The sequence below is a fragment of the Budorcas taxicolor genome, chromosome 12, assembly GCF_023091745.1.
Source record: "Budorcas taxicolor isolate Tak-1 chromosome 12, Takin1.1, whole genome shotgun sequence".
Taxonomy (NCBI): domain Eukaryota; kingdom Metazoa; phylum Chordata; class Mammalia; order Artiodactyla; family Bovidae; genus Budorcas; species Budorcas taxicolor.
Window position 1 is genome coordinate 32,922,837 of NC_068921.1, and position 12,342 is coordinate 32,935,178.

Here is a 12,342-nt window from a genome sequence, read left to right on the forward strand (position 1 = left end):
AGAGACAAAAGACAGTGATGTGGTTTAAAAGAACACCAGGGTTTAGGGCCAAGGAGGGGCCAGGCTCTCCGAAGAAGAGTCTTATTCCATTGACACTGCTGTTGAGGGGGCCACCTTCTCACATGGCCCCAGGAGTCACAACGCTGAGCTTCTCATCCACCTCCCACCCTGTGACACAGGCAGGTGAACTCAGGCCTCAAAATAATGTCCTCTGCCCCGTACTATGGATGAGAAAACCAAGTCATCAAGAAGTGGACACACGCATAGAACTTAGATGGCTCCACATGCAGAGAGTCCAGTATAAACGGTAGTTATTCGAAAACTGGCATCTGTCTAAGGATGACACTTGAAATTAATTGGGCTCACTTCCGAAACTATCAGCAACGGTAGCAGGATACAAGGTTAACAGACCAAGTCAACCACTTTCCTATTTGCCAGCGCAACCTGGACATTGGGACTTTCAAAATCGCCTCCAGGTGTTTTTTACATGCAGCCAATGTTGGGAATCCTGGCCCCAGGCCACTGAGGCACCCCCGAGCCACCGACCGAGGCCTGATGAGCAGGCGGCTTTAAATGATCATAATATCAACTTTGCATGATGCTAAGAACAGTCAGCTCCCTTGCCATGTTGCCATCCTAATCATCATAAAATTGTAGTGCATTGGCATAATTTGGAATCTTAATGAGAACTGCTTTCTTCATCTTAATTGGATTCCAAGTTACATTAATTCTTTATAAAAATCTCTCAATATATTATGCTTACTAAGTCAGAAATATTTTGTTAGCACTGCATTTTAAGTATGAGAGAAAGAGTGTGGGGGGCGGTGGGAAAAGAACAGAGCAGATAGCTCATTTTAAAATACTCTAAAAGGCGAAAGCAGTCCTGGCACACACCAGCGCTGCAGACGTGAATTCAGCCCCAGCTCATGCTGTAGAACAGAAACGAGACTTCCACCTGCAGGACACAGCACAGCCACCCAGGAAGCAGCGTGACTCGGACCACGACCTGCCCCATCAGGAGACACGCTCCTGCCCCGGCCACCCGAGCCCTGTGAGCCTGTGTCCTGGGATCTGAAAGAGAAGAAACCACTCTCACTACCTGTGTGTGGCAAGGAACTGGGTCAGGTGCCTGTGTTTGCAACTTGATGAGATAAATGATGAGACTTTCTTAACTCAGGCAAAACAGAGACCCAAGCACACGCATTGTCCAAAATTACACAACCAGGAGAGGCAGAGACAGGATTCAAAAAACTCGGTACCTCTGAGTCCAAAGTCTTCTTTCTTTCTTTCTTTTTTTTTTTTTTTAACATATAGAAACACACAACATTTGGGCTTCCCAGGTAATGCTTAGTAAGCAGTGGTAAAGAACCCATCTGTCAATGCAGAAGACAGGTTCGATTCCTGGGTCAGGAAGATCCCCTGGAGGAGAGCATCGCAACCCACTTCAGTATTCTTGCCTGGAGAATCCCATGGACAGAGGAGACTGGCGGGCTACAGCCCTTGGGGTAGTAAACAGTCAGACACGACTGAGCAACTGAGCACGCACACACAAGGTAATGTAAGCAAAAAAAAAAAATTGCATTATCTAGCAATGTAAAACTATCTAGGAATGAAAGAAATGTAGAAACAGACTATATTTGCTTTATTTAATTATCATAAAGATGAGATAAAATAACAGTAAAATTTTTAAGTGTATAATACATTATTGAATCTAGGCACAAAATCTTTCTGTCTACACCACTCTGGTCTAATAATTCTGACTGAGATAAAAAGCCAGTTTAGACTTGAAGGCATCATGCCAGTTGAAATAGACCTGCCCATAGATTCCACTGATGTGAGGCTCAGGAAGATTATGGTGAATCAAGAGGCTTCTTAGACCTAAATCCATAACATGCGAGGGTGGGAACCAATTTCTTATTTTACTTGAACTGCCTTGGGTCACTCAACAGTAGGAGTCCAGGTGAGCCCAGGGGTGCCATGCTCAGGGTGCCCTCTCTTCCACAGTGTAACCTATCTCCCTGCGCCACTTCCAGCTCTCTCTCCCTTCCTCTCTGGCTCCCAGGAGGGCCTTCAGGGTCTCAGAGCACAGATGCAGTGAAGTGATTTCCATCTCTTGCACCCAGCCTCCAACCCAGCCTGGTCCATGAGCAGAGGCAGCCTGAGCAGGCTGGTCCAGCCTCCTCTGGCTTTGGTTTCTCTGTTACAAAGAGAAACCATGTTTCTCTTTGGCCTGGCAGCTCCAAACATGGAACTTACTGTACTTTTTGCAACTAATTTTTCTGAGTCAGTGGCTCTCCCCCAGCTCCCTGGAGCAGAGAGGATGCTGAGGAGAAAGCTTCCAGGCCAAAGAGGTGCACCCCCCAACCCCCGCCTCGGCTGTCTGGTTTGATGTGACAGCCACCTCCACTTACCACGCAGCTAGGTCCAAACCCCACTGCCCCCCAGGACTCCTGAAGGATCCTTCAGGCCCATCAGAGAGCAGACAGGGCCACCTCGTGACTCAGCATCCCGCCTCCGGTGACCTGTCCACGTCCAGGACTGACCAGAGGGGACAACTTAACCCTGGATTCTTCCAGCAGGAGTGAGGACCCGGGCAGGAAGCCCACACCACCCTCCTCTCCCCAGCTCCATCCAGGGCACTTCCCAGGTGGAAGGAAAAACCCCTTTCCAGGCAGAAATAGCCTGAGGAAAGCACACGTTTTAGGCCTGGTCACCCTGACTACCTGCTCTTAGAAGCTGAGCTGACGGGCTGGGAAGCCCTTGGCTCTGGGTCCGGGGTTAGGGGGGACCAGCTCTGCAGCAGTGCCCTCCTGGATTGGGCAGCGGGTCACCTGACGGCGGGGGTGACTAGGCAGGTGGGAGGACTCCCCCTGGGGGTGGCGAGGGATCCTTCACCCGGGGACGCCTCATCCTGGTCCCGGAGCCGAGGCAGCACTGCCCCCCTGTGGACGGTCCCTGCACCGCAGCCACCTGGCCGCCCAAAGCCCGCGGGGCAGCCGCCTTGGACCGGCCCGCATGGTCGCTGGATTCTGGTCCACCGATGCCCCCATTGCGGGGCAGGCACCATTCTCACCACGTTCTGGGTGAGGAACCCAACACTCAGAAGCCACCCGCGATCTACCCCGGGCCATGCAGCCCGTGACGGGCCGACAGGGGCCTGGGAGCCCTGTGCCCTGTGGGCTTGCTCCTCCCCGTCCCCACTCCCGACTGACCGCCGCAACTCAAGCAGGATCCTCCAACCTCTGACTCAGCTCCCTCCTTCAGCAGTGTGCAGGCGGCTGTCTCTAGCCTCTTAGACCGCCTCTCGGGCCACTGGCCCATCCACACCCTCCGCCAGACCAGCCCCACCGGTGCCCCAGACTCGGACAGGCCAGGCCCCCAGCCTCCTCCTCCCGCAGCGGTGGGCGCTGTGCAGGCCAGCGCCAGCGCACACTCTGGCGAGGTTTGGTCCGCCGGGGCGGCCCTGGGGGAGGGTTCCCTGTCCTAGACCTGCGCTCCTTCACTGCCCCTTCTTTCATACCTCCTCCCTCCTCATTCCCCGGGGTCCTCTGAACCTCTGCTAGGAGTAATTCTTTATATCAAAATGCCCTGCTGTTCTGTCATACCTCCTCCCTCCTCATTCCCCGGGGGCCTCTGAACCTCTGCTAGGAGTAATTCTTTATATCAAAATGCCCTTGTTCAGGGGAAAGTGAAAGTGAAGTCGCTCAGTCGTGTCCGATTCTTTGCGACCCCATGGACTGTAGCCTACCATGTTCCTCCGTCCATGGGATTTTCCAGGCAAGAATACTGGAGTGGGTTGCCACTTCCTTCTCCAGAGGATATTCCTGACCCAGGGATCGAACCTGGGTCTCCTGAACTGTAGGCAGACGCTTTACCGTCTGAGCCACCAGGGAAGTCACCTGTTCAGGGGAAGGCGGGGTCAATCGAGAGAGTAGCACTGACCTATATACGCTACCATGTGTGAAAACGCTAGCTTTGGGGAAGCTGCTGTATAACACGGGGAGCCCAGACCTGCGCTCTGTGATGACCTAGAGGGGTGGGGTGTGGGAGGAGGGGAGGGAGGCTCAAGAGGGAGGCCATATATGTATAATTACTTGTTATAATCACTGATTTGTGTTGTTGTACCCCAGAAACCAATATAGTAAAATATGTAAACATAGTACAATGCAACCAATGCAACACAGTAAAAAATAAATAAAAAAAGAAAGCGTTAGTCGCTCGGTCATGTCTGACTCTTTGCAACCCCAAGGACTGTAGCCCACCAGGCTCCTCTGTCCATGGGATTCTGCAGGCAAGAATATTGGAGTGGGTTGCCGTTTCCTCCTCCAAGGGATCTTCCCGAACCAGGGATCGAACCCAGGTCTCCTGCTTTGCAGGCAGATTCTTTGCCTCCTGAGCCACCAAATATCCCTGTTCAAATAACCAGTGTAGTTACTGTTTCCAATTGCACCCTCATAGCCTGCTGGCAGAGCTCAAGACTCAAGACAAGAGGCAGATCTCTGGCAGACACCCCCCCCCCCCCCCGTCATCCCAGGGCACAAAGGGGAGTGGGAGCAGGGGGCTACAGTTGGGGGATGCTTGTGAAGAAAACAGTCAATCACTCAACAACTAAACCAAGGGTGAAATAAAGATAATTTCAGATGAAAATAATGAGTGTTTCCATCAGCAAACCCTCACTGAAGAACATTTTTAAGCAACGTACTTCAGGAAAGAATGAAGTGATCCCAAAAGGAAGGTCTGAAATACAGGAAGAAAGGAGGAGCAAAAATAATGATGACTTTTGGGGTAGATCTAAACGGACATGAAACAATGCTATCTTATGAGGCTGAAAAAAGAATCCATAAGTCAGATGGGGATGCTATGCTGCGTCCCCAAAATTCACACGGAGAAGCCCTAATCCCACTGTGATGGTGTTCAGATGTGATTAAGTTATAAGAGGAGACCTTTGGGATGGGATGGGCGCTCTTATAAGAAGAGACCCCCGAGAGTTCTCCTCCACCCTGCCCCGTGAGGGCACAGCAGGAAGGCGGCTGTCTGCAAGCCGGGAGGAGGTGCTCCCCACCAGAATCTAGACATACTGGTACCCTGATGTTGGACTTCCAGCCTTTAGAACCGTGAGAAAATACATTTCTGCTGTCTAAACCACCCAGGCTGCGGTACTTCGTTATGGCAGCTGAGCTACACCAGGGAAGTTGTTTTACACTGGAGATGCAGCAAAGCCCTCATCTTGTCCTGAAGGAGTAAGCAGACAGGGCCGGCCGCCAGGCAGCTTGGACTTGCACATCTTCCCGAGTGGACTGGCCACTAGGGTTCTGATTGGCCTGTGTGTATCATAAAACAAATAAGTTCATTACCTCTAGGGAAATTATTGACCATTTTTAGACTTTGATAAATTAAGCTTTCATATTATAATGCTGAGAGTAATGACCCATTAAAAATTTTCCAATTAAAACACAAAAATTGTCAGAAGGAGGAAAAAAATTCCAAATATTTGCTAACAAAAGGCATATCTAAAACATAAGAATACATAAGATTGAAAGTAAAAGGACAGAAAAAGATACAGCAAGAAGATGTTCCTTTTAAAAAATGCTACTGGAGCATTATAAATATTAGACAGAACAGATTTAAGGTAAAGACAATCATCAGAGGCTCGTGTCATAATGACAAAAGCTCACTCACTAGAACGATGTAAGATCTGGTTAAAAGAACAGATTCCAGGGACAGTCTGTTCAAATCCCAGCATGGCTACTTATTACTTGTGGAGTCTACAGCAAATTACTTAGCCTCTGCATTTTTCAGTTTCCATACGTAAGTGGGCTACTAATAGTAACTAACTCATGACTGTTGGGCTTCTCTGGTGGCTCAGTGCTATAAAGAATCTGCCTAACAATGTAGGAGACTCGGGTCCTATCCCTGGGTCGGGAAGATCCGTGGAGAAGGAAATGGCACCCCATTCAGTATTCTTGCCTGGGAAATTCCATGGACAGAGGAGCCTGGCAAGCTGCAGTCCATGCGGTCACGGAGTCAGATGCAACTTAGTGGCTAAACAACATAGAATGGTTAAGAGGATAAACAAGTTAGCATATATTTAAAGCAATTAGAACAATGCCTGGCATGTATGTATTTAGTAGGCATTCCATCCATAGGACTTGAAATTACAAACCCTAATAACATGAATCAACATATGTGAAGATAAGTTTACTAGAACTACAAAATATAAGAGACACCAGTCCTGATTCTCAGTGGGCTATTCTAGACACATCCTCTCAGTGATTTAAACAATTCAGTAACAATATGGAAAAGTTGACAGTACAAAAACCTTAAATCAATGAACACATATAAAACACTGCTTCTAATGACCTCCTATGCATTATTTTCCAAAATTTGACATATACTGCGTCATAAAGTAAATGTTAGCCAATTTCATACAAAGACTGCATGAAATCATGAAAACATATTCTAGAACTAGATGCAACAAAGCTAGAAATAAAAAACCAAAAAACCCTAGAAAGTCTTCCTATGTTTGGAAATTAACATTTCTAAATATTGGATTGGCCAAAAGCTATTTGAGTAACCTGCCCAAGGTCATGGGGCAGAGGCAGGATTGGAATTCCAGAAGCCCAATTCTAGGGCCTCATTCTTTGCTGTTTGTCTTACTTGTAGAAAAATAAGGTGAATTTTATGATGAACAGGAGTCTTTCGTCTCTATATCACATGTGCAGCATATTGAAAGGACTTTATATATTTAAAAATAATCAGTCAATGTTTTTTAGGCTGGTGAACATTTGTTATTGTTCAACTGGCAAGTTGTGTCCAGCTCTTTTGCCACCCTATGGACTGCATAGCCCACCAGCCTCCTCCATGGGATTTCCCAGGCAAGAATACTGGAGTGGGTATTTTCCAGGGGATCTTCCTGACCCAGGGATCGAACCCACTGTTCCTGTTTAGCAGGTGGATTCTTTACCACTGAGCCACCAGGGAGGTCCCCCAGGTGAACATTTTCTTGGCTATAAAAGCGACAGGTATGAAAAGGGAAGCAGGCGAGCTCCCTCTTCCCCACCTGGAGACACACGTATGCTCCTGAGGTGTACTAATGTCACTGTCTGTGGATCCTTTCAGGAATATTTTATGCACATAGAAATAAGTTCAGTTCAGTTCAGTCGCTCAGTCGTGTCCGACTCTTTGCAACCCCATGAATCGCAGCATGCCAGGCCTCCCTGTCCATCACTAACTCCCGGAGTTCACTCAGACTCACGTCCATTGAGTCCGTGATGCCATCCAGCCATCTCATCCTCGGTCGTCCCGTTCTCCTCCTGCCCCCAATCCCTCCTAGCATCAGAGTTTTTTCCAATGAGTCAACTCTTCTCATGAGGTGGCCAAAGTACTGGAGTTTCAGCTTCAGCATCAGTCCGTCCAAAGAAATCCCAGGGTTAATCTCCTTCAGAATGGACTGGTTGGATCTCCTTGCAGTCCAAGGGACTCTCAAGAGTCTTCTCCAACACCACAGTTCAAAAGCATCAATTCTTCGGCGCTCAGCCTTCTTCACAGTCCAACTCTCACATCCATACATGACCACAGGAAAAACCATAGCCTTGACTAGACGGACCTTAGTCGGCAAAGTAATGTCTCTGCTTTTGAATATGCTATCTAGGTTGGTCATAACTTTTCTTCCAAGGAGTAAGCGTCTTTTAATTTCATGGCTGCAATCACCATCTGCAGTGATTTTGGAGCCCCCCAAAATAAAATCTGACACTGTTTCCACTGTTTCCCCATCTATTTCCCATAAAGTGATGGGACTGGATGCCATGATCTTCGTTTTCTGAATGTTGAGCTTAAATCCAACTTTTTCACTCTCCTCTTTCACTTTCATCAAGAGGCTCTTTAGCTCCTCTTCACTTTCTGCCATAAGGGTGGTGTCATCTGCATATCTGAGGTTATTGATATTTCTCCCGGCAATCTTGATTCCAGCTTGTGTTTCTTCCAGTCCAGCGTTTCTCATGATGTACTCTGCATATAAGTTAAATAAGCAGGGTGACAATATACAGGCTTGACGTACTCCTTTTCCTATTTGGAACCAGTCTGTTGTTCCATGTCCAGTTGTAACTGTTAAAGACATGTTTTTTCTTTTTTATTTAATGAATGGCATATATGCACATTTTTCCAACCTTTGTTTTTTCACTTTAATGATTTATCTTGAAAATCATATTAATTCATTTAAAACATCCTCATATTTTGTACAGTGGCAGAGTATTCCATTGTGTATACATTAAATTCTATAATTTAATTTGTATTCTGTCGCTGGAACAGGAGGCTGTCTCCAATATTCTGTTATTTCAAACCATGCTGTGGGGGAAGATGTCATTTTGCAGTGTGCAAATAAGCTGGAAACACCTCTCTGTGCCAGCAAATGGAGTATATTTCAGTTCCTAAAGGTGTGTAACAAATTACCCCAAGTCTGAGTAACCTAAGGGGACATTTATTTTTGCTCACAAATCTGCAGTTTCAGCTGGTAGAACTCAGTGGGAATGGATGTCACTGCCCCAGCAATGGTGGGCTGTGGGGACCCCAGTCCTCGGCAGGGGTCTCTCCCACTCCCAGGCCTGGCAGGCGACGCTGGGTGACAGCTGGGACCAGACCTTAATGTGGCCCCGCTAGTGGGCTTCCTCACAACTTGGAGGCTGACCCCAGAGGTGGGTTCTGAGCCAGGCTTCCTTGTCTTTGTGACCTCGGCTGGGAAGTCTGGCTTGCAGAGAAGCAGCCCCCAAAACCCCACCCGGCTCCGACAGGAGGGAAATAGAATCCGCTCCTGACACTGGAAGGGAACGTGGGCCCAGAAATACTACTTCTGGAGAAGTCCTGCACAGAGTTGGACTTGCTGGATCACAGGCATGTGCAGTCTTGATAGATGTTTGCTAATCGCCCTTGGGGGAATACGTCCCAGTTCCCTCCCAACCATGGTGAGTGAGAAACACTCACCTGTTTGATGGAGGAATGAGAGACGGAAGCAAAGAAGGGGTGCGGAGAGGGGCCCCAGAGGCGCAGCTGTCCCACCACGCGGCCGCTGGGGGGCGGCGCTTCCCCGGAGAAGCGCAGGGCGGTGCCCTCAGAGGCCCGGAAGCCCCTAGTGACCGCAACGCGCTTTAAGAGCGAGGCCAGACGCTCTCTGCGTCCGGTCCGTTCTGCGGGCTTACATCGCGTGGGTGCCTCGGTGGACGGAATAGGAGAGGTGGGTCAGAGCCGTCCGTCTCTCGAGCTCTTTCAGTACAGCGCTGTCTGGTCTCCCTGGAGAGTCCATCCAGGGACTCCGGTCCCACCATCCTCCACAGGACTCTGGGGTGATGCAGTTCCATTCAAGGCAGGTTTCCAGACGGTCTCAGGGTTAAGTGCCAGCGCCCGGCTCACTTAGTCCCCAAGGGAACAGGAGATGCTGCTGGGGGTCAGAGGTCGTGCCGATGCTGAGCCCCAAGCCGCGCTCCTGCCCAGATGACTCCAGGGGTGATTGTCTCAGATTCCACCTTGCTGAACCCTCAGTCACTTCCAGGGACCCCAAGACCACAGCCCCTGGGACTGAGCCTCCTCCACAGCGCCGTGAGGCCCCGGGTGTGGCATGGGGGCGGGGGCGGGGGGGAGGGCGCTGGTAGCAGCACCTGCTCAGCAGCTCTCTGTACAGGAGGTATGAGATGCAGGCCGCCTTGGGGTCATCATTCACACAGACCCACTCCCGCCTCCAGTGCCCATGAGTCTGACCCCAAAACGCCCACCTTCCCATCTCCCTGCCTGGCCTAGAGCACCGAGGGGGCCTGTCCACCGGCTGTGTGCATCTCTTACCAGCCGAAGGCCACCCGTGGGAGGGAAGGGTCAGGCTAGGCACCTGCACCAATCCCCAGGGAGTTCTAGGCCAGCTCCCTGCCTAAACACCGCTCTTCAGACGTCAGTGGGGCCCAAAGCAGGATGTCTTGACCATGAAGCTTTGATGCCAGGATGGTTCCATTGTGCATAAACCTTCCAAAAACCAATGAAACGGGTGCATGAGCCCCCTACTCATCACCCTCCCCTACCCACACCATTTCCATCTCCACCAGGGCTCTGGAGCTGGTGGAGTCGAATTGCTTGCAGTCCGAGCAGGCGATCAGCAGGTGAACCAGCAGGGCTTCCCAGGTGGTGCTAGTAAAAATCTGCCTGCCAATGCAGGAGACGCAAGAGACTCGGGTTCAATCCCTGGGTCAGGAAGATCCCCTGGAGAAGGGCATGACAACCCACTCCAGCATCATCACCTGGACAATCCCATGGACAGAGGAGCCTGGTTGGCCACAGTCCACAGGGTCACAAAGAGTTGGACACAACTGAGTGACTAAGCAACAAGGGGACCAGCAGGCCTGCCACCCACCATGAAGAGGCCGTGTTGTCACTTTGCCTGGGTGGACTCATCCACCTCTGGGGTGCACTGGGGCCCCGACTCTCACTTCCCACCTTGCAGTCCTGCCTCGGCTTCTTGGCAGAGCAGCGACAGCAGTGGGGTCTACCAGGTGCCCACCAAGTCCTCCTGCAAATTCCTGCCAGTTCGCCTGGCCAAGAGAGCAGTCCCACTGGGAGGCCTGGTTTGAACCTTGGTCCTGGGACCCCTGGGGAAAACAGGCGGCCTCACTTTTCTCACCTGTGAAATGGTCACACCCCACTGCAGAGAACTGCCGTGTTCAACCCAACGGCTCACACAGCTGTCCTAGCATGGGGCTGGGCATAGGGAAGCCAGGGGCAGGGGGCGCCTGTTCCCATCACCCTGGTTCTGTCCTGCTCTTATAGCTCCCGGCCCAGCGCCTTCATCCCAGCAGAAGAGGCAGGTGTTCTGGCCACAGTCAGAGCAGAGAGGGGTCAGGCTGAGACTCAGGCCACGCAGACAGGGGGTCACAGGTGTCCCTCTAGCCACCCTCTCCACCTGGTTTCTCCAGCTGAGGTGGACGGGCCCTCGGGGACACTTGATTGCTTCCCCTGTATCACCCTGCAGTGGGGGAGGGGAGCAATCTGCTTGCCAGGCCCCGAGTGCCCGCTCCCCGGGGCCCCACCCCGCTGGACTACAGGGGATGCTTGACCTCATCCCAACCCCCGTGCCAGTGGCCCCAGGCCATGGTGTGGGGTGGGGGGGGGGGCGTCCTTTAAATGCCTAGCAGGCCTCTCACTGCCCTCTATTAGCATCCACTGCTGCTGCTGCTGTTGCTGAGTTGCTTCAGTCGTGTCTGATCTGTGTGACCCCATAGACGGCAGCCCACCAGGCTCCCCCGTCCCTGGGATTCTCCAGGCAAGAACACTGGAGTGGGTTGCCATTTCCTTCTCCAAGGCATGAAAGTGAAAAGTGAAAGTGCAGGAAGCCCCGCCTCCGGTCTCCCTGCTCCGAGGAGGCCTCTGTCCAACCTGCTTTTAGGATGGCTCCGTGGCTTTAGGATAGACGGTTTTGCTCCCTCCTTCCGGGAGAGGCTGGAATGAGTTCCTCGGCCAGGCCGGGCCAGGGTGGGCGGGCTCCAGCTGGCTCAGCCCCAGGCTCCCTGGGCCCTCAGGCTGAACACAGGTGCCCAGTATTCCTGATGAGCTGGAGGGCCCACCAGTATGTAGATGAGTCTCTTTGGCCACTCGTCTTAGCAGAGGGCAGATGACCATGTCATCAGGTGTGGGATCCAGGCGAGAATCTTTACTGTTTCCCATCTAAAGTGTTAGTTGCTCGCTTGTCTGACTCTTTGCAACCCTATGGACTGTGTACTCCACCAGGCTCCTCTTGTCTATGAGCTTCTCCAGGCAATACTGGAGTGGGTAGCCATTCCCTTCTCCAGGGGAACTTCCTGACCCAAGGATTGAACCTGGGTCTCCTGCACTGCAGGCAGATTCTTTACCGTCGCGGCCACCAGGGAAGCTCTTTCCCATTTAAAGTCAGTTACCAAATGGAAAGAGACACCCTAGGGCACCCCCCACCCTGGGACCAGCTAGGGTCCTGCACCTGCAGTCTGACTGGACTTAGGGAGACGAAGCCGCTTTCCCCACTTCCCACCCCGCATGACAGACGTCCACCAGCCCACACAGAAGCATCTTTTGTAAAACACGTGACTCTAGAAAACCAAGGCAGTGCTTGGCTTCCATTCCTGTTGCCGTCCCCCCAGAGCTGGGGGTTAGGGCCCCATGCCTCTCATCATAAACTTGCCTCACATACCAGTTCCAAGGGCTGTGAAAGGGGGTGGGGGAACTTAAAAAATATATATATATATATTTTAATACACCTTTATCTTTTGTCTCCACTGTGCAGGGTCTTAGTTCCCTGACCACGGTTTGAACCCAGGCCCCCTGAGGTGGACCACCAGG